Source organism: Arachis ipaensis, chromosome B4, assembly GCF_059453495.1.
Source record: "Arachis ipaensis isolate K30076 ecotype BB chromosome B4, ASM5945349v1, whole genome shotgun sequence".
NCBI classification, from domain to species: domain Eukaryota; kingdom Viridiplantae; phylum Streptophyta; class Magnoliopsida; order Fabales; family Fabaceae; genus Arachis; species Arachis ipaensis.
Genome location: NC_142439.1, coordinates 119,386,681 through 119,405,751, shown reverse-complemented (window position 1 = coordinate 119,405,751; position 19,071 = coordinate 119,386,681). Strand labels below are relative to the sequence as shown.

At 39.2% G+C, this 19,071-nt stretch overlaps 1 non-coding gene and 1 pseudogene across 1 annotated transcript; both read left to right on the top strand.

Annotated features, from left to right (window-relative positions):
* The first annotated feature begins 357 nt into the window (after positions 1–357).
* Positions 358–13,600, top strand: LOC148568956 (protein FAR1-RELATED SEQUENCE 5-like; annotated as a pseudogene).
* Positions 8,058–8,165, top strand: LOC148568957 (small nucleolar RNA R71). The gene has a single exon (XR_015882983.1). It is a non-coding gene; the product is annotated as a small nucleolar RNA R71 (small nucleolar RNA).
* Positions 13,601–19,071: the final 5,471 nt, after the last annotated feature.

The window sequence follows — 19,071 nt, the reverse complement described above, 5'->3', positions numbered from 1 at the left end:
GTAGCATATGTCTCCCAGAAAAGAAACTAACAACAACCTTGATAACATCGATTTTAATTATCTCCCAAAAGACTTGGTAGAACTTAGCAGTGAAACCATCTTCTACCGAAGCTGATAAAGGATTAATAGAGAAGACCTCCTCCTTAGTCTCCTTGTCAGACATAGTTATTGTTTTAGTTGATTGTTGTTTTAATTAATAGATTGATGTTTCAGTTCCTGCAATTTAATGTAATATTCATATGTTTAAGGAATCTCCCTTCACACAGTAGCTTGATTGTTAATATTTACTAATATAGTATTTATGCAATTATCTTGAATAGGCCAATTGATTGTTTTATTATCCTTTGTCTTGTTTCTATGCTTCTGTTGTGCAGGTAGCTTTGATCAAATTTATTGGTTATAAAATCATAAATAATATTTTAGATAGTGAGAATGCATTCCTAATTATACTTATCACGGATATAATCTTTGGGGAATTTTCTTTTTGCTTTTTCTAACTTGTTACTTGCTTTAATATGTCAGGTATTTTGAATAGTATTATACTTATCACAGGACCTTTCTTTGACCCTTTTTTTATGCTACATATGTTGCCTGCTTTTGATGCATATGGGATGCTTGTAGGTACCATTTTGAATCTGGTCGGCAAACTTTGATTGAGATAATTATTTTTGTTTGTCTGGTCCCCGTTGTTGTTCATGCTTGCGTGAAACTTTGGGTAAGCAGGTTCTTAAGCGGAGATCTGCATAGTGAGGTGAAGTTGGCATAGATTATATTGAAGTTTGTTACCGCCGTGGATGTTGAGGTAGTTTTACGATAGAGGTTAGGTGATTTAGTGTTGGATTTTCTACCTATATTTGTGTACGAGTAGCCATTCGAGCAATTTTTGAGTCTTTCAATTTTCCATGGTTAGTTTTTAATATTTTTTATGGTTTGTTATGTTATTTAAAATGTCATTGTTATGAAAGAAAGGAAATTTTTGGTGAAGTTGAGTTTATTTGGCTATAGAGGTCGGAAGTGGAAGAATCGGAGAACTATTCAAAGGAGTCAGTTCGTGCTCCTGATCCAATCAAAGGTCTCCATGTTGATGGTGAAGGGAGCGCTGTAGGCGAGGAAGGGAGTGAAGGATTTGAAGGTTATGAAGGTTTTGAAGCAGAGTCAGAGATACATGATGAATTTGGGGATGGGTTCTATGACAACTGGGAAGAAAGGGTAATGGATGAAATTGCTGATCTAGGTTGTATGAATCTCAAGGAAATTACAATGGAAGAGACTAAAAATCTCCATTTTTTGGATCGGGAAATAGCATTTTTATTCTACAACTTATATGCGAAAATGAATGGGTTTGCTGCTCGAAGGTATAGGTCTCAGCATAATCTAAATAATGAGTTGACACAACAATCTTTTGTATGCTTCAGGCAGGGCTTTCGGAAGGAAAGAATGTGTGATGGAGTTGAAGTTGCTTATCAGAAACGCAAGCCGAAGCCAGAGAATAGGTGTGGCTGTGAGGCGAAAATGTGCGTCCATGTCGACAAGGATAGTGGTAGATGGATTATAACATACTTCCAGGAGGTTCATAATCACAAGATGCTTGAGGACACACTTACTTTCATGCTTCCAGGACATAAAAGGATGAACTTGGCAGCAAATGATCAAATGAATATGATGTTAAAAGTCAGCATCAAGACCCCATAGATTTATGCATCGTTTGTGCAGACAGCAGGGGGTGTGAAAATGTTCCATTTTTGAAGAGAGACATGTACAACAGAATTGACAAGCAACGGAGGGTTATTGGTGGGGATGCAAGTGCGTGCCTTAAGTTGTTGCAACGTATGGAAGTAGAAAATCCGAGAATGCTTGTTAGACACCTAGCGGACAAGGAAGGTCGTTTGGTGCATTTGTTTTGGTGTAATAACTATAGTCATCTGGATTATGAAATATTTGGGGATGTATTAGCATTTGATGTGACATATCGTAAGAAAAAGTACACGTGTCCGCTGGTGGTTTTCTCAGGGGTTAATCATCACAATCAAACAATCGTATTTGCTGCTGCTGTTGTTGCAAATAAGACCGAGGAAACATATAAGTGGCTATTGCAGCAATTTTTGGAAGGCATGAAGGACAAGGCACCCGAATGTGTCATCACTGATGGTCATGGAGCCATGAAGAAAGCAATTGAATCAGTTTTTTCCAAATTCGTATCATCATCTGTGTGCATGGCACTTACTCCGAAATGCGACCTCAAACATAAGCAATCCTGTGTTCACATATGAATTCAAGAAATGTATGTTATTTGACTATGAAGTGGCGAAGTTTGAAGAGCGATGAAATAATGTGGTTTCCGAGCTAGGCCTACAGGATAATCCTTGGGTGTGTGATCTTTATGCTAGAAGACATATGTGGGAAACTGCACACATCCGTGGTAATTTCTTTAGGGGCTTCTGAACCATGTCAAAATGTGAGGGGCTTCACTCTATGCTCGATAAGTTTGTGCATTCCCGGCAAGTTAAAGGTACGCTCGTGTACATTCACAGCATGTTCAGATATCTACACACTATCCTGGTCTAGAGATTCTGCCAGAGAGTGGTGCGTTTCGCATTATCAGAATGGATCATTCTTCAAGTTTTTGTGCATGAGGATGGAGACCCTTGGGATTCCTTGTGACCACATTACTGCAGTATTTCTTCACCTTGATATCACTGAAATGCCTGCAAGTGTAGTATTGGAGAGGTGGTCAAAAGATGCCCGTTCGAAGGTGAGGGCTTTCATGGAAAAGGGAGTGTTTTGTTGGGATTCGATGGTTACCTACCACAATTGGATGTTGAATAACCTATGCAGGGAGTTGTGTGTGCTTGCTTCTGCAAGAGTGGATGATTTTGTGGATGTGACTGCTAAATTGAGAAATGAATTTTTGCACTTGAAAGTGGTACGCGGAATCGTGATTACACTTTAATTATGTAAAATTCATAGCTCTTTCTTTCCCTGGCAATGGCGCCAAAAATATGATGCCAATACCATGGTTCACAACTCCGTGTAACTGACCAGCAAGTGCACTGGGTCGTCCAAGTAATACCTTACGTGAGTAAGGGTCGAATCCCACGGAGATTGTTGGTATGAAGCAAGCTATGGTCACCTTGTAAATCTCAGTCAGGCGGATATAAAACAGTAATGGGTTTTCGAAAATAAATAATAGAATAGGGATAGAGGTACTTATGTAAATCATTGGTAGAGATTTCAGATAAGCGAATGGAGATGCTTTCCGTTCCTCTGAACCTCTGCTTTCCTGCTATCTTCATCCAATCAGTCTTATTCCTTTCCATGGCTGGCTTTATGTGATACATCACCACTGTCAATGGCTACTTTCGGTCATCTCTCGGGAAAATGATCCAATGCCCTGTCACGGCACGGCTAATCGTCTGGAGGCATCACCCTTGTCAATGGCTTCATCTTATCCTCTCAGTGAAAATGGTCAACGCACCCTGTCACGGCACGGCTATTCATCTGTCGGTTCTCGATCATGTTGGAATAGGATTTACTATCCTTTTGCGTCTGTCACTATGCCCAGCAATCGCGAGTTTGGAGCTCGTCACAGTCATTCAATCATTGAATCCTACTCGGAATACCACAGACAAGGTTTAGACCTTTCGGATTCTCTTGAATGCCGCCATCATTCTGGCTTACACCACGAAGATTCCGATTAGGAGATCTAAGAGATACTCATTCAGTCGAAGGTAGAACGGGAGTGGTTGTCAGGCACGCGTTCATAGGGAATGATGATGATTGTCATGTTCATCACATTCAGGTTGAAGAGCGAATGAATATCTTAGAAGCGAAATAAGATGAATTGAATAGAAAACAGTAGTACTTTGCATTAATCTTTGAGGAACAGCAGAGCTCCACACCTTAATCTATGGAGTGTAGAAACTCTACCGTTGAAAATACATAAGTGAAAGGTACAGGCATGGCCGAGATGGCCAGCCCCCTAAAACGTGATCAATAGTCTCCTAAGATGAACAATGGATTAAAACTGAGACCAAAGATGGTCAAAAAGACGTCTAATACAATAGTGAAAGGTCCTATTTATAATAAACTAGCTACTAGGATTTACATGAGTAAGTAATTGATGCATAAATCCACTTCCGGGGCCCACTTGGTATGTGCTTGGGCTGAGCTTGAGTGTTGCACGTGTAGAGGTCCTTCTTGGAGTTGAACGCCAGCTTTTGTGCCAGTTTGGGCGTTCAACTCTGGTTTTGGCTCCTTTTCTGGCGCTGGACGCCAGATTTGGGCAGAAAGCTGGCGTTGAACGCCAGTTTACATCGTCTATTCTTGGCCAAAGTATGGACTATTATATATTTCTGGAAATCCCTGGATGTCTACTTTCCAACACAATTGGAAGCGCGCCATTTCGAGTTCTGTAGCTCCAGAAAATCCACTTTGAGTGCAGGGAGGTCAGAATCCAACAGCATCAGCAGTCCTTCTTCAACCTCTGAATCTGATTTCTACTCAAGTCCTTCAATTTCAGCCAGAAAATACCTGAAATCACAGAAAAACACACAAACTCATAGTAAAGTCCAGAAATGTGAATTTAACATAAAAACTAATGAAAACATCCCTAAAAGTAACTAGATCCTACTAAAAACATACTAAAAACAATGCCAAAAAGCGTATAAATTATCCGCTCATCACAACACCAAACTTAAATTGTTGCTTGTCCCCAAGCAACTGAAAATCAATTAGGATAAAAAGAAGAGAATATACTATAAATTCCAAACTATCAATGAAACATAGCTCCAATCAGATGAGCGGGACTTGTAGAAGCAAGTATGTTTGAGCTGTGTTTTACTTTTCTAACAAACTGTTTTTCGCCTATTTTTTTTTTCTGCAAGCTTTGTTCTTTGCTGCTTTTTCTTGCTTCAAGAATTATTTTTATGATTTTTCAGATTATCAAATAACATGTCTCCTAGTCATCATTCTTTCAAGAGCCAACATATTTAACATTCTTAAACAACAATTTCAAAAGACATATGCACTGTTCAAGCATACATTCAGAAAACAAGAAGCATTGTCACCACATCAATATAATTAAGCTAAGTTCAAGGATAAATTCAAAACTCATGTACTTCTTGTTCTTTTGAATTAAAACAGTTTTTATTTAAGAGAGGTGATGGATTCATAGGACATTCATAACTTTAAGACATAGTTACTAACTACTAATGATCATGTAATGAAGACATAAACACAGATAAGCACTTAACATAGAAAACGAAAAACAGAAGAAATAAGAACAAGGAATGAATCCACCTTAGTGATGGTGGCGTCTCCTTCTTGAGGAACCAATGATGTCCTTGAGCTCTTCTATGTCTCTTCCTTGTCTTTGTTGCTCTTCCCTCATTGCTTTTTGATCTTCTCTTATTTCATGAAGGATGATGGAGTGCTCTTGATGTTCCACCCTTAGTTGCTTCCAATAATTGTGTGGAAGAAAATGTATCCCCTGAGGTATCTCAGGGATCTCTTGATTTGCAGTCAAATGTTTTACCACTGAGCTATAGACCCTTGATGGAAGCTTTTGTCTTCCCTTTCCTCTTTCTAGAGGTTTCTCTGGCCTTAGGTGCCATCAATGGTTATGGAAAAAACAAAAAAGCTATGCTTTTACCACACCAAACTTAGAATGTTGCTCGCCCTCGAGCAAAAGAAGAAAGAATAGAAGAAGAAGAAGAAGATATGGAGGAGATGGATGGATGTGTGTATTCAGCCATATGGGTGGGATTGGGTGGGAGAGAGATGTTGAATTTTGAAGGTAGTGGGTGTATGGATGTGAGTGGTAAATGGAAAACAGAAGGGATGATCATGAATGGAAAGAGAGATGATGAGGTAGGTGGGGATCCTATGGAGTCCACAGATCCTGAGATGATCCTGTGGGGTCCACAGATCCTGAGGTGTCAAGGCATTTACATCCCTGCACCAATTTAGGCATGTAAAATGCCCTTGCACACAACTCTGGGCGTTCAGCGCCAGGTTGGTGCCCATTTTGGGCGTTCAATGCCCATTTGTTGCCATTTCTGGCGTTGAACGCCAGAACCATGCTTGTTTTGGGCGTTCAGTGCCAGGATGTTGCCCATTTTGGGCGTTCAGCGCCAGAACCATGCTCTGTTCTGGCATTGAACGCCAGGCAGATGCTTCCTCCAGGGTGTGATTTTTCTTCTGCTGTTTTTGATTCCGTTTTCAATTTTTATATTTATTTTGTGACTCCACATGATCATGAACCTAATAAAACATGAAAAACAAAAACAAAATTAGATAAATAAACATTGGGTTGCCTCCCAACAAGCACTTCTTTAATGTTAATAGCTTGACAGTGGGCTCTCATGGAGCCTCACAGATGTTCAGAGCATTGTTGAAACTCTCCAACACCAAACTTAGAGTTTGGATATGGGAGTTCAACACCAAACTTAGAGTTTGGTTGTGGCCTCCCAACACCAAACTTAGAGTTTGACTGTGGGGGCTTGGGTTGACTCTGCTTTGAGAGAAGCTTTTCATGCTTCCTCTCCATGGTTGTAGAGGGAGATCCTTGAGTTTTAAACACAAGGGAGTCCTCATTCCATTGAAGGACTAGTTCACCTCTGTCAACATCAATCACAGCTCTTGCTGTGGCCAGGAAAGGTCTTCCTAGGATGATGGATTCATCCTCTTCCTTTCCAGTATCCAGGACTATGAAATCAGCAGGGATGTAAAGGCCTTCAACCTTTACTAACACGTCCTCTACTTGTCCATATGCCTGTTTTCTTGAATTGTCTGCCATCTCTAATGAGATTTTAGCAGCTTGCACCCCATAGATTCCCAGTTTCTCTATTACAGAGAGGGGCATGAGGTTTATTCCTGAACCAAGGTCACACAAAGCCTTAAAGATCATGGTGCCTATGGTACAAGGTATTATGAACTTTTCAGGATCCTGTCTCTTCTGAGGCAATGTCAGTTGATCCAGATCACTTAGTTCATTGATGAACAAGGGAGGTTCAACTTCCCAAGTATCAATGCCAAATAATTTGGCATTCAGCTTCATGATTGCACCAAGAAACTTGGCAGTTTGCTCTTCAGTAACATCCTCATTCTCTTCAGAAGAGGAATACTCATCAGAGCTTATGAAGGGCATAAGGAGGTTCAATGGAATCTCTATGGTCTCTAGATGAGCCTCAGAGTCCTTTGGTTCCTCAGAGGGAAGCTCCTTATTGATCACTGGACGTCCCAGGAGGTCTTCCTCACTGGGATTCACGTCCTCCTCTCCCTCTTTGGGTTCGGCCATTGTGCTTATGTCAATGGCCTTGCACTCTCCTTTTGGATTCTCTTCTGTATTACTTGGGAGAGTACTAGGAGGGATTTTAGTGATCCTTTTACTCAGCTGGCCCACTTATACTTCCAGATTTCTAATGGAAGATCTTGTTTCATTCATGAAACTTACAGTGGCCTTAGATAGATCAGAGACTAAGTTTGTTAAATTAGAGGTATTTTGTTCAGAGTTTTCTGTCTGTTGCTGAGTGAATGATGGAAAAGGTTTATTATTGTTAAACCTGTTTCTTCCACCATTATTAAAGCCTTGTTGAGGCTTTTGATCTTTCCATGAGAAATTTGGATGATTTCTCCATGATGAGTTATAGGTGTTTCCATAAGGTTCACCTAAGTAATTCACCTCTGCTATTGCAGGGTTCTCAGGATCATAAGCTTCTTCTTCATAAGAAGCCTCTTGAGATATTGTTGGATGCAGCTTGCATTCCATGCAGACTCTGAGAGATCATATTGACTTGCTGAGTCAATATTCTATTCTGAGCCAATATGGCATTCAGAGTATCAACTTCAAGAACTCCCTTCTTCATAGGCGTCCCATTACTCACAGGATTCCTCTCAGAAGTGTACATGAACTGGTTATTAGCAACCATGTCAATGAGTTCTTGAGCTTCTGCAGGCGTTTTCTTTAGGTGAATGGATCCACCTGCAGAGGTATCCAATGACATCTTTGATAGCTCAGATAAACCATCATAGAATATATCCAGGATGGTCCATTCTGAAAGCATGTCAGTAGGACACTTTTTGGTCAGTTCTTTGTATCTCTCCCAGGCTTCATAGAGGGATTCACCTTCTTTCTGTTTGAAGGTTTGAACATCCACTCTAAGCTTGCGCAGCTTTTGAGGAGGAAAGAACTTGGCTAAGAAAGCCATGACCAGCTTATCCCAAGAGTTCAGGCTGTCTTTAGGTTGAGAGTCCAACCATATTCTAACTCTGTCTCTTACAGCAAACGGGAAAAGCATGAGCCTGTAGACTTCAGGATCTACTTCATTAGTCTTAACAGTATCACATATCTGCAAGAATTCAGTTAAGAACTAAAAAGGATCTTCAGATGGAAGTCCATGAAACTTGCAGTTCTGCTGCATCAGAGAAACTAATTGAGGTTTCAGCTCAAAGTTGTTTGCTCCAATGGCAGGAATGGAGATGCTTCTTCCATGTAAATTGGAATTAGGTGCAGTAAAGTCACCAAGCATTCTCCTTGCATTGTTGTTGGGTTCGGCTGCCATCTCCTTTACTTGTTCGAAATTTTCAATCAAGTTGTCTCTGGATTGTTGTAATTTAGCTTTTCTTAGTTTTCTCTTCAGAGTCCTTTCAGGTTCTGGATCAGCTTCAACAAGAATACCTTTTTCTCTGTCCCTGCTCATAAGAAAGAGAGGAGAAAAAGAAAAGAAGAGGAATCCTCTATGTCACAGTAAAGAGGTTCCTTATTGTTAGTAGAAGAAAAGAAGAAGAGAAAAATCTAAACTCAGAAAGAGAGAGAGGGTTCGGATTTTTGGTGGGTGAGGGAGAGATGTTAGTAGATGAATAAATAAATAGAAGGAGATGAGGGAGAAGGATTTTCGAAAATAATTTTTGAAAAAGAGTTAGTGATTTTTGAAAATAGTTTTGAAAAAAGGTTAGTAGTTTTTCGAAAATTCAAATAAAAAAAATAATTAGTTAATTAAAAAGAAATTTTTGAAAAAAAAGGGGGGAGATATTTTCAAAAATTAGAGAGAGAGTTAGTTAGGTAGTTTTGAAAAAGATAAGAAACAAACAAAAAGTTAGTTAGTTAGTTGAAACAAATTTTGAAAAGATAAGAAGTTAGGAAGTTAGAAAAGATATCTTGAAATCAAATTTTTTTGAAAAAGATATGATAAGAAGATATTTTGAAAAGATATGATAGAAATTAGTTTTTGAAAAAGATTTGATTTTTAAAATCTTAATTAATGACTTGATTCACAAGAAATCACAAGATATGATTCTAGAACTCAAAGTTTGAATCTTTCTTAACAAGTAAGTAACAAACTTGAAATTTTTGAATCAAAACATTAATTGATTATGTTATTTTCGAAAATTTGATATAAAAATAAGAAAAAGATTTTTGAAAAAAAAAACATTTTTATAATTTTCGAAAATAACTGAGAAATTTGAAAAAGATTTGATTTTTGAAAAAGATTTTGAAAAAGATAAGATTTTTAAATTGAAAATTTGATTTGACTCATAAGAAACAACTAGATTTTAAAATTTTTTGAGAAAGTCAACTCAAATTTTTGAATTTATGAGAGAAAAGAGGGAAAGATATTTTTTTGTTTTTTTGAATTTTTAATGAAGAGAGAGAAAAACAAGAAAAATGATGCAATGCATGAAAGTTATGGATCAAAACAATGAATGCATGCAAGAATGCTATGAATGTTAAGATGAACACCAAGAACACTATGAAGATCATGATGAACATCAAGAACACATTTTTGAAAAATTTTTTTTAATGCAAAGAAAACATGCAAGACACCAAACTTAGAATTCTTTAATGCTTAGACACTAAGAATCCAAGAATGCATATGAGAAACAAGGAAAGACACAAAACATGCAAATGCAAAGATCAAACAAGAAGACTTACCAAGAACAACTTGAAGATCATGAAGAACACTATGAATGCATGAATTTTCGAAAAAAAATGCAAGATGCACATGCAATTGACACCAAACTTATAACATGACTCAAGACTCAAACAAGAACACAAAATATTTTTGATTTTTATGATTTTATGATTTTTTTGGATTTTTATTTTATATTTTTCGAAAATCATTTTAGAAAAAAGAAAAAAAAAAGAAAAATAAGGATTCCAAAATTTTTAATATAAATTCCAGGAATCTTATGCTCTAAAGCTCCAATCAAAGGGTCAGGCATGGCTTAATAGCCAGCCAAGCTTTAGCATGTAATTCAGACATGACACGCTTGACATACCCTATCCAGAAGGATTGGGCATGACTCTACTGAGGTGATTAGTTGAAGGCCAATCCCAAAGCAAGTTGGGTATGGCTTTACAGCCAGATAGGATTCAACATGTTACCATGAAACTCTAGAATTCATTCTTAAAAGTTTTGAAGCCATAGAATAATTTATTTTTGAAAACATTTTTATTTTAAATTTTTTTTTCGAAAACAAAGGAGAAATTTTTGAAAACAAAACAAAAAGAAAATTACCTAATCTGAGCAACAGGATGAACCGTCAATGGCTACTTTCGGTCATCTCTCGGGAAAATGATCCAATGCCCTGTCACGGCACGGCTAATCGTCTGGAGGCATCACCCTTGTCAATGGCTTCATCTCATCCTCTCAGTGAAAATGGTCAACGCACCCTGTCACGGCACGGCTATTCATCTGTCGGTTCTCGATCATGTTGGAATAGGATTTACTATCCTTTTGCGTCTGTCACTATGCCCAGCAATCGCGAGTTTGGAGCTCGTCACAGTCATTCAATCATTGAATCTTACTCGGAATACCACAGACAAGGTTTAGACCTTTCGGATTCTCTTGAATGCCACCATCATTCTGGCTTACACCACGAAGATTCCGATTAGGAGATCTAAGAGATACTCATTCAGTCGAAGGTAGAACGGGAGTGGTTGTCAGGCACGCGTTCATAGGGAATGATGATGATTGTCACGTTCATCACATTCAGGTTGAAGAGCGAATGAATATCTTAGAAGTGAAATAAGATGAATTGAATAGAAAACAGTAGTACTTTGCATTAATCTTTGAGGAACAGCAGAGCTCCACACCTTAATCTATGGAATGTAGAAACTCTACCGTTGAAAATACATAAGTGAAAGGTACAGGCATGGCCGAGATGGCCAGCCCCCTAAAATGTGATCAATAGTCTCCTAAGATGAACAATGGATTAAAACTGAGACCAAAGATGGTCAAAAAGACGTCTAATACAATAGTGAAAGGTCCTATTTATAATAAACTAGCTACTAGGGTTTACATGAGTAAGTAATTGATGCATAAATCCACTTCCGGGGCCCACTTGGTGTGTGCTTGGGCTGAGCTTGAGTGTTGCACGTGTAGAGGTCCTTCTTGGAGTTGAACGCCAGCTTTTGTGCCAGTTTGGGCGTTCAACTCTGGTTTTGGCTCCTTTTCTGGCGCTGGACGCCAGATTTGGGCAGAAAGCTGGCGTTGAACGCCAGTTTACGTCATCTATTCTTGGCCAAAGTATGGACTATTATATATTTCTGGAAAGCCCTGGATGTCTAATTTCCAACGCAATTGGAAGCGCACCATTTCGAGTTCTGTAGCTCCAGAAAATCCACTTTGAGTGCAGGGAGGTCAGAATCCAACAGCATCAGCAGTCCTTCTTCAACCTCTGAATCTGATTTCTACTCAAGTCCCTCAATTTCAGCCAGAAAATACCTGAAATCACAGAAAAACACACAAACTCATAGTAAAGTCCAGAAATGTGAATTTAACATAAAAACTAATGAAAACATCCCTAAAAGTAACTAGATCCTACTAAAAACATACTAAAAACAATGCCAAAAAGCGTATAAATTATCCGCTCATCACAACACCAAACTTAAATTGTTGCTTGTCCCCAAGCAACTGAAAATCAATTAGGATAAAAAGAAGAGAATATACTATAAATTCCAAACTATCAATGAAACATAGCTCCAATCAGATGAGCGGGACTTGTAGAAGCAAGTATGTTTGAGCTGTGTTTTACTTTTCTAACAAATTAATGAATTAAGTCTAACGGTGTGCCTGTTGTGTTTTATTTTTGTTGGCTAAATTAACGACTTAATTGTGATGTGTACAATGCACAAACCACCAGGTCGCTAAATCGTGTGTAAGCCAAGGGATTGTATATGTAGCTTTCACGGTTTATGATTGATGTAAGTTTCCATATCACATATTTGTGCCTTACAAATTCAAAGGCCGAAAAAACAATCAAGGCATAGTTGAAGATCTTAACAAAAGACTGCCATAGTTGAAATGCATCCGTAATACATAATCCTGATTTCACGTTGGGATTGAATTTATTTTTTTCTTATGAATTCTACCTCTATTTTCTTCCTTGTTGTCTCTTTAGTACTCAAATATTTCAAATATATAATTATATTTTTTTATAAAATTTTTATTTTTTGTTTTGTATAAAAAAAATTTTAGTTTTTGTTTGACTATATTAAAATTTGTAAGTATAATTCTTGTATATTAGTTTATTATTGTAATTTTGTTATAATATAAATTATTGATCCTATTAAAAAGAACAAAGTAAATAAAAAACTAATCTTAACTAATAATAAAGTCATAAATAATTAAAATTTATAGTTTAAAATAGTATTAAATAAAAGAGTACTAAGAATACTAAAAAAGTTATGAGTAATATAATTTAATAAAGTATATTTTGATATATTATTCATATATTATTTTGTTTTTAATATAAAATATAGTTTATCCATTTTTATATGTTATTTTTAATGTAATAATTAAACATTAATTTTTATTATAAAATTGGTTCATAAAATTTATTTAAATCTTTAAATTAAACTAATAAAATAATATATAATAATTATTTAAATTCATCTTCTTTTTAGTAAATTTTTACTTAAAAGTGATTTTAAACCCTATAATCCAAACATAAAGTTAGTAGAGACACAAAACGTAACAAAGCATGACATAGCTGAAGCGCATCCATACTCCTAAATAACAACATTAAGGTATAATAACACAGTGAGGACACAACATAACAAAGCATGACATACTTGACGAGAAACTGTAATCCTAGTGGCATTAAGGTCCCAATAGATGCTTTGCAAATAAAACTAAAAATCCGAGCTCTGAGCTAAGATGTAGAAGCATGGTTGGTTATCCATTGTGTTTGCTTGTTGAATGGAGCCATTAAGAAAGCAACAGTAGTGTGCAATCTGACACCATTTTCCTCCATCTGCATTTTGTAGGCAAAGGAGGTTTCAGTAACAGAAATAATGATCATAAGAAATGTAAAAGCAACATACCCGAGGCATCAGATTGCGTTGGAAGGCACCACCCATGGTCATCCAGTTGAAGACCCAAATGGTCGAGGTCTCACTATATTGAGTCATGAAAAAAAAACACCACAGTTCTCGAGGGTTAAAGTAAATGGTTATAGGTAACACATATACCGTGTTTGAGTAATAGGAAGGCCGTTGGCGGCGACAATTCCAGAACATGTAATACATCCCACCTTGGTGGAGAAGTCCTCTTCATATGTGGGCTCCGCAATGATTGCAGCTACATCGTCTCCCTGATTGTTTGAATGGATTTATTAGATTTTTAATTTGTCAAAATAGACTTGAGTTAATTCCTGGGTGGTATTTGGAATATACTCATTGACTTGTGCTGAGGGTTTTTAATTTTCCATTGGAATGATCCAAACGAAGATGTAACAGGCACAATATTATTGGGCGTACTTAATCATGAAGGTCTTACCAACTTTCTAACGAATAATTTTTGCTTCATAGCCTTAACCTCTCCAGTTTATGCATCCAAGTAGTACAACATGCCCTCCTTGAATGCAATGACGATGAGGTACCGGTATCTGGAATCCTCCTTTATTGGGAGGTACACTTGTGGGTAACAAGGGGTGGGCATGAACTAAATGCATAATATTATCACATATAATGCATGAAGAAAAATCACTAAAGTAGGGAGTAAAGCATTTACATAGTTAAGGGTGAGAGATGGCTTCATCCATGTTTTTGAATAGTCGACGACGAGTTGCTTCACCTATTTTTCCTGACGAATATCTGTTTGCATAAGACATATTTGGGTCAACGTCTATACAGTAAGAACTTCCTTGTTCACTTACATGGTGATAGTAGTGAATGCCGAAAATGATGGTGGTAGACATCAAAAGGTTGGCCCCTCCATGCAATCATTGTACGTAGTCAGGATCATCGTAAACATGTGGAAGATATTATCCATTGGAATTGCAACTGGTGTTAGTAGGGGTGTGCATGGTTCAGTTTTTCTATAAACTGAACTGAAACTGCACTAAACCATTTTAAATGGTTTAGAAACTGAACCAAACTGCTTTGTCATATAAGAAACTGGTTTTAAACCAGTTTATAATACAGTGCACCAGTTTAAACCAGTTCATAAAAATAAAACTGGTTTTAATTAAAAAAACCAGTTTAAACTGGTTTATGCCTAAAACTAGTTTTCACACCCTCTCTCTCCCTCTCTTCCTTTCCTCTCTCTTTCTCTCTCTCTCTCTCTCCTTCCTCTCTCTCTCTCTCTCTCCCCTTTTTCCCATTCTCTCTCTCTCTCCTCTCTCTCTCCTACCCCCTCTCTCTCTCCCTCCTCTTTCTCTCCCCTTCCCCTCTCTCCCCCTCTTTCTCCCCCTTCCTCTCTCTCTCTCTCTCCCCCCTTTTCCACACTCTCTCCCTTCTCTCTCCCTCTCTTCCCTTCCTCTCTCTCTCCTTCCTCTCTCTCCCCTTTTCTCTCCCTTCCCCCCTCTCTCTCCCCCTTCCTCTCTCTCTCTCTCTCTCTCTCTCCACCCACTCTCTCTCCCCATTTTCCCATTCTCTCTCCCTTCTCCTCTCTCTCTCTCCTCTCTCTCTCATACCCCCCCTCTCTCTCTCCTTTCACTTTCTCTATCCCCTTCCTCTCTCTCTCCACTTTTTCCCCCCTCTTTCCTTTCTCTCTCCTCTTTCTCCCCCCTCTCTCTCTTCTCTCTCTCTTTCCCCCTCCTCTCTATCTCTCTCCTCTTTGTCTCCCTCCTCTCTCTCCTCTCTCTCTCTCCATCCTCTCTCTCTCTCTCTCTCCTCTTTTTTCCTCTCCTCTCTCTCTTCTCTCCCTCCTCTCTATCTCTCTCCTCTTTGTCTCTCTCCTCTCTCTCTCTCCATCCTCTCTCTCCTCTCTCCTCTCTCCTCTCTCTCTCCTCTTTTTTCCTCTCCTCTCTCTCTCCTCTCCCTCCTCTCTCTCTCCCTCCCATCTCTCTCTCTCTCTCTCTCTCTCCTTTGCCTCTCTCTCCCTTTCCCTTCCCGTCTCGCTTCCTCTCTCTCTCCTCTTTTTCCCCCTCTCTCCCTTCTCTCTCTCTTTCCCCCTCTCTCTCTCTCCTCTCTCTCTCTCCTCTCTCCTCTCTCTCTCTCTCTCCGTCTCTCTTCCTATCTCTCTCTCTCTCTTCTCTCTCTCCTTTCCCTCTCTCACTCTCCCTCTCCCTTCCCGTCTCTCTTCCTCTCTCTCTCTCTCCTCCTCTTTCTCCCTCTCCTCTCTCTCCCTCTCTATTCCCCTTTCTTTCTCTCTCTCTCCTCTCCCTCCCCTCTCTCCCCCTTCCATCTCTCTCTCTCTCTCTCTCTCTCTTCTCCCACTCTTTCCCAATTCCTTCCTCTCTCTCTCTCGTCCCTTCTCTCTTCTTCTTCTTCTTCTTCTTCTTCTTCTTCTTCTTCTTCTCTCTCTCTCTCTCTCTCTCCCTCCTTTTCCTCGCTCTCCCCATTTTTCTCTCTCTCTCCTCTCCCTCCTCTCTCTCTCCCCCTCTTTCTTCCTCTCTCTCTCCTTCTCCTCTTTCTTACCCTCCTCTCTCTCTCTCTTTTTTCTCTCGCTCTCTCTCCATGTCTTTCCTTTTTCTCCCCTCTCCCTTGCTCTCCCTCCCTTCCCCCTTCTCTCTCTCTCTCTCTCTCCCATTTTGTTTCTCTCTCTTCCTCTTTTCTCTCTCTCTCCCATTTTGTTTCTCTCTCTCTTCCTCTTTCTCTCTCTCTCTCTCTCTCCTTTTTTTCTTTTCTCTCTCCTATTTCTCTCTCCCCCTTCCCTTATTTCTCTCTCTTTTTCTCCTCTTTCTTTCCTTCCCTTCCTTTCTCTCTTTTCTCTTTCTCTCTCAACCTTCTCTCACTCTATATCCCTCTTCTCTCTCTCCCTCTCTTTTCTCCAAAATAAGAGAGAGAGAAGGTTGAGAGAGAAAGAGAAGAGGGGATGAATAGAGAGAGAGAAGGGAGAAAGAGAGAGAGAAGAGAGAAAGAGAGAGAGAGAGAGGGATATAGAGTGAGAGAAGGTTGAGAGAGAAAGAGAAAAGAGAGAAAGGAAGGGAAGGAAAGAAAGAGGAGAAAGAGAGAGAGGAGGGCGAAGAAAGAGAGAGAAGAGGAGAGAGAAATAAGGGAAAGGGGAGAGAGAAATAGGAGAGAGAAAGAGAGAAAAGGAAAAAAGAGAGAGAGAGAGAGAGAGAAAGAGGAAGAGAGAAGGGAGGGAGAGAGAGAAAGGAGGGAGAGGAGAGAGAAAGAAAATGGGAGAGGGAAAAGAGGGAGAGAGAAACAAAATGGGATAGAGAGAAAAGAGGAAGAGAGAGAGAGAAACAAAATGGGAGAGAGAGAGAGAGAGAGAAGGGGGAAGGGAGGGAGAGCAAGGGAGAGGGGAGAAAAAGGAAAGACATGGAGAGAGAGCGAGAGGAAAAAAAGAGAGAGAGGAGGGTAAGAAAGAGGAGAAGGAGAGAGAGAGGAAGAAAGAGGGGGAGAGAGAGAGGAGGGAGAGGAGAGAGAGAGAGAAAAAAGGGGAGAGCGAGAAAAATGAGGGAGGAAGGAAGAGAGAGAGAGAGAGAGAGAGAGAAGAGAGAAGGGACGAGAGAGAGAGAGAGGAAAGAATTGGAAAAGAGTGGGAGAGGAGGGAAAGGAGAGAGAGAGAGAGAGAGAGAGAGAGAGAGAGAGAGAGAGACGAAGAGAGATGGGAGGGGGAGAGAAAGGAGGGAGAGGAAGAAAGAGGAGGAGAGAGAGAGAGAGAGGAAGAGAGACGGGAAGGGAGAGGGAGAGAGAGATGGAAAGGAGAGAGAAAGGAGAGAGAGAGATAGGAAGAGAGACGGAGAGAGAGAGAGATAGAGAGAGAGAGAATGGAGAGAGAGGAGGGAGACAAAGAGGAGAGAGAGAGGGGGAAAAGAGAGAGAGAAGGGAGAGAGGGGGAAAAAGAGGAGAGAGAGAGGAAGAGAGACGGGAAGGGAGAGGGAGAGAGAGAGGCAAAGGAGAGAGAGAGAGAGAGAGAGAGAGAGAAAGAGAGATGGGAGGGAGAGGAGAGAGAGAGGAAAGGAAAAAAGAGGAAAGAGAGAGAGAGAGAGAGAGAGAGAGGAGAGGAGAGAGCGAGGATGGAGAGATAAAGAGGAGGGAGAGGAGAGAGAGAGGAGAGGAAAAAAGAGGAAAGAGAGAGAGAGAGAGAGGAGAGAGAGAGGATGGAGAGAGAGAGAGGGGAGAGAGGAGGGAGACAAAGAGGAGAGAGATAGAGAGGAAGGGGAAAGAGAGAGAGAAGGGAGAGAGGAAGGGGAGAGAGAAAGTGAAAGGAGAGAGAGAAAGAGTATGTAAAAACTAATTTTAGAGTTTAAATAAAATCAGTTTTAATTTGGTTTAAAACTAAACTGAACCATAAAAACTGGTTTTTAATAAACTGGTTTTCATAAAAACTATGGTTTCAGTTCAGTTTTTTATTTAAAAAAACTAGTTTATTTAGAACAGTTTCAGTTCAGTTTCAATTCAGTTCAGTGAAACCAGTTTTTTTGCACACCCCTAGGTGTTAGGCTCAACAACTCCTCCCTGATGAGTATGAAATCTCCAAATTTCACTAACTCCTCTCTGCATGGAGATAGGTTGTTACGAGTCCATCTCTGTCAAATACAATTTTCAAAGTTGTACAATATAGTGTCACATTAATTAAAATTAAAAAAGAGCCTACAATGAATTTTTCTAGGTATCAAATGCATAGCTTGCAGCCCATCTTTGGGGTTCTGTAAAAGAATTTTCAGGCAGCAGTTTCATCTGGTCAGGGTTGACATGTGTCACTGAATTTTTTATTCCAATGAGGAGTTGTGAAGGAGATTTCTTCATCACGCTACCAAAAATATTCACCCTATTACTGTTGCCATCGTCGGCCCCACCAGTGTCACCGGGAAAATTTCTTTTAAGCACGGCCCCTTGGATGATACCAAAGCGTGTTGACAATTGGCTCTTTCCATGGCCCTTAATTGATCCGTTTTTTACCAAGTATCTAGGAGGGCTAAAGATTGGCTGATTCAACATCATCGTTGGTCGTCCGATTAGGAGAGGTGGAGGCATCTATGCGACTCCCATGTTCCCAGTCAAATTAACCCCACTAAGGGTTGGAGAAAGAGAACTCAAGCTGAGGTGTAACCCATGGGTGGTTGTCAAATTTGTTGCCAATTTGTGACTAACGGCCGATAAAGCCATAGTCTTCCATGTGGCTCTGTCGCTGATGCTCTGCATGCAATAAAGGGTATCCAAGTGAAGAAGAATGTAGGACAATATGGCCGAAGTAAATTTTTTTCTCATTTGAACATATGTGCTATTTTTTTAAGGGTTATTTGGGGCTAGGGAGAATTAATATTGGTATGACCCATGGCATTCAGCATCACAATTTAAAAAAAATATTTTTTAATACATGTCATGGGCCAAATCGCATCCAAAAATATTACAAAAAAAGATGTGATGGGCCAAAAATATACTGTAGCCATTAAATAACACTTTGGAATCCTTATAACAAATAAGAAATAATTTTATATACAAAAAAAATTAATTTTTTAGCCTGAAAAAAATATTAAAATTTTTTCAAGATATTAAAATAACACTATAAGTAAGTAAAACCGAGCACATTTAAGTTGCTGAGAAATGAAATCCCAACTTCCATACATAACACATTCGTTTGTGTTTAATTAATTACTAGTTTATGTCTTGCCAAGCTTTTAATCCATGCAATGGAGACATTTTAGTGAATTGCTAAAAAATCTGTTTGG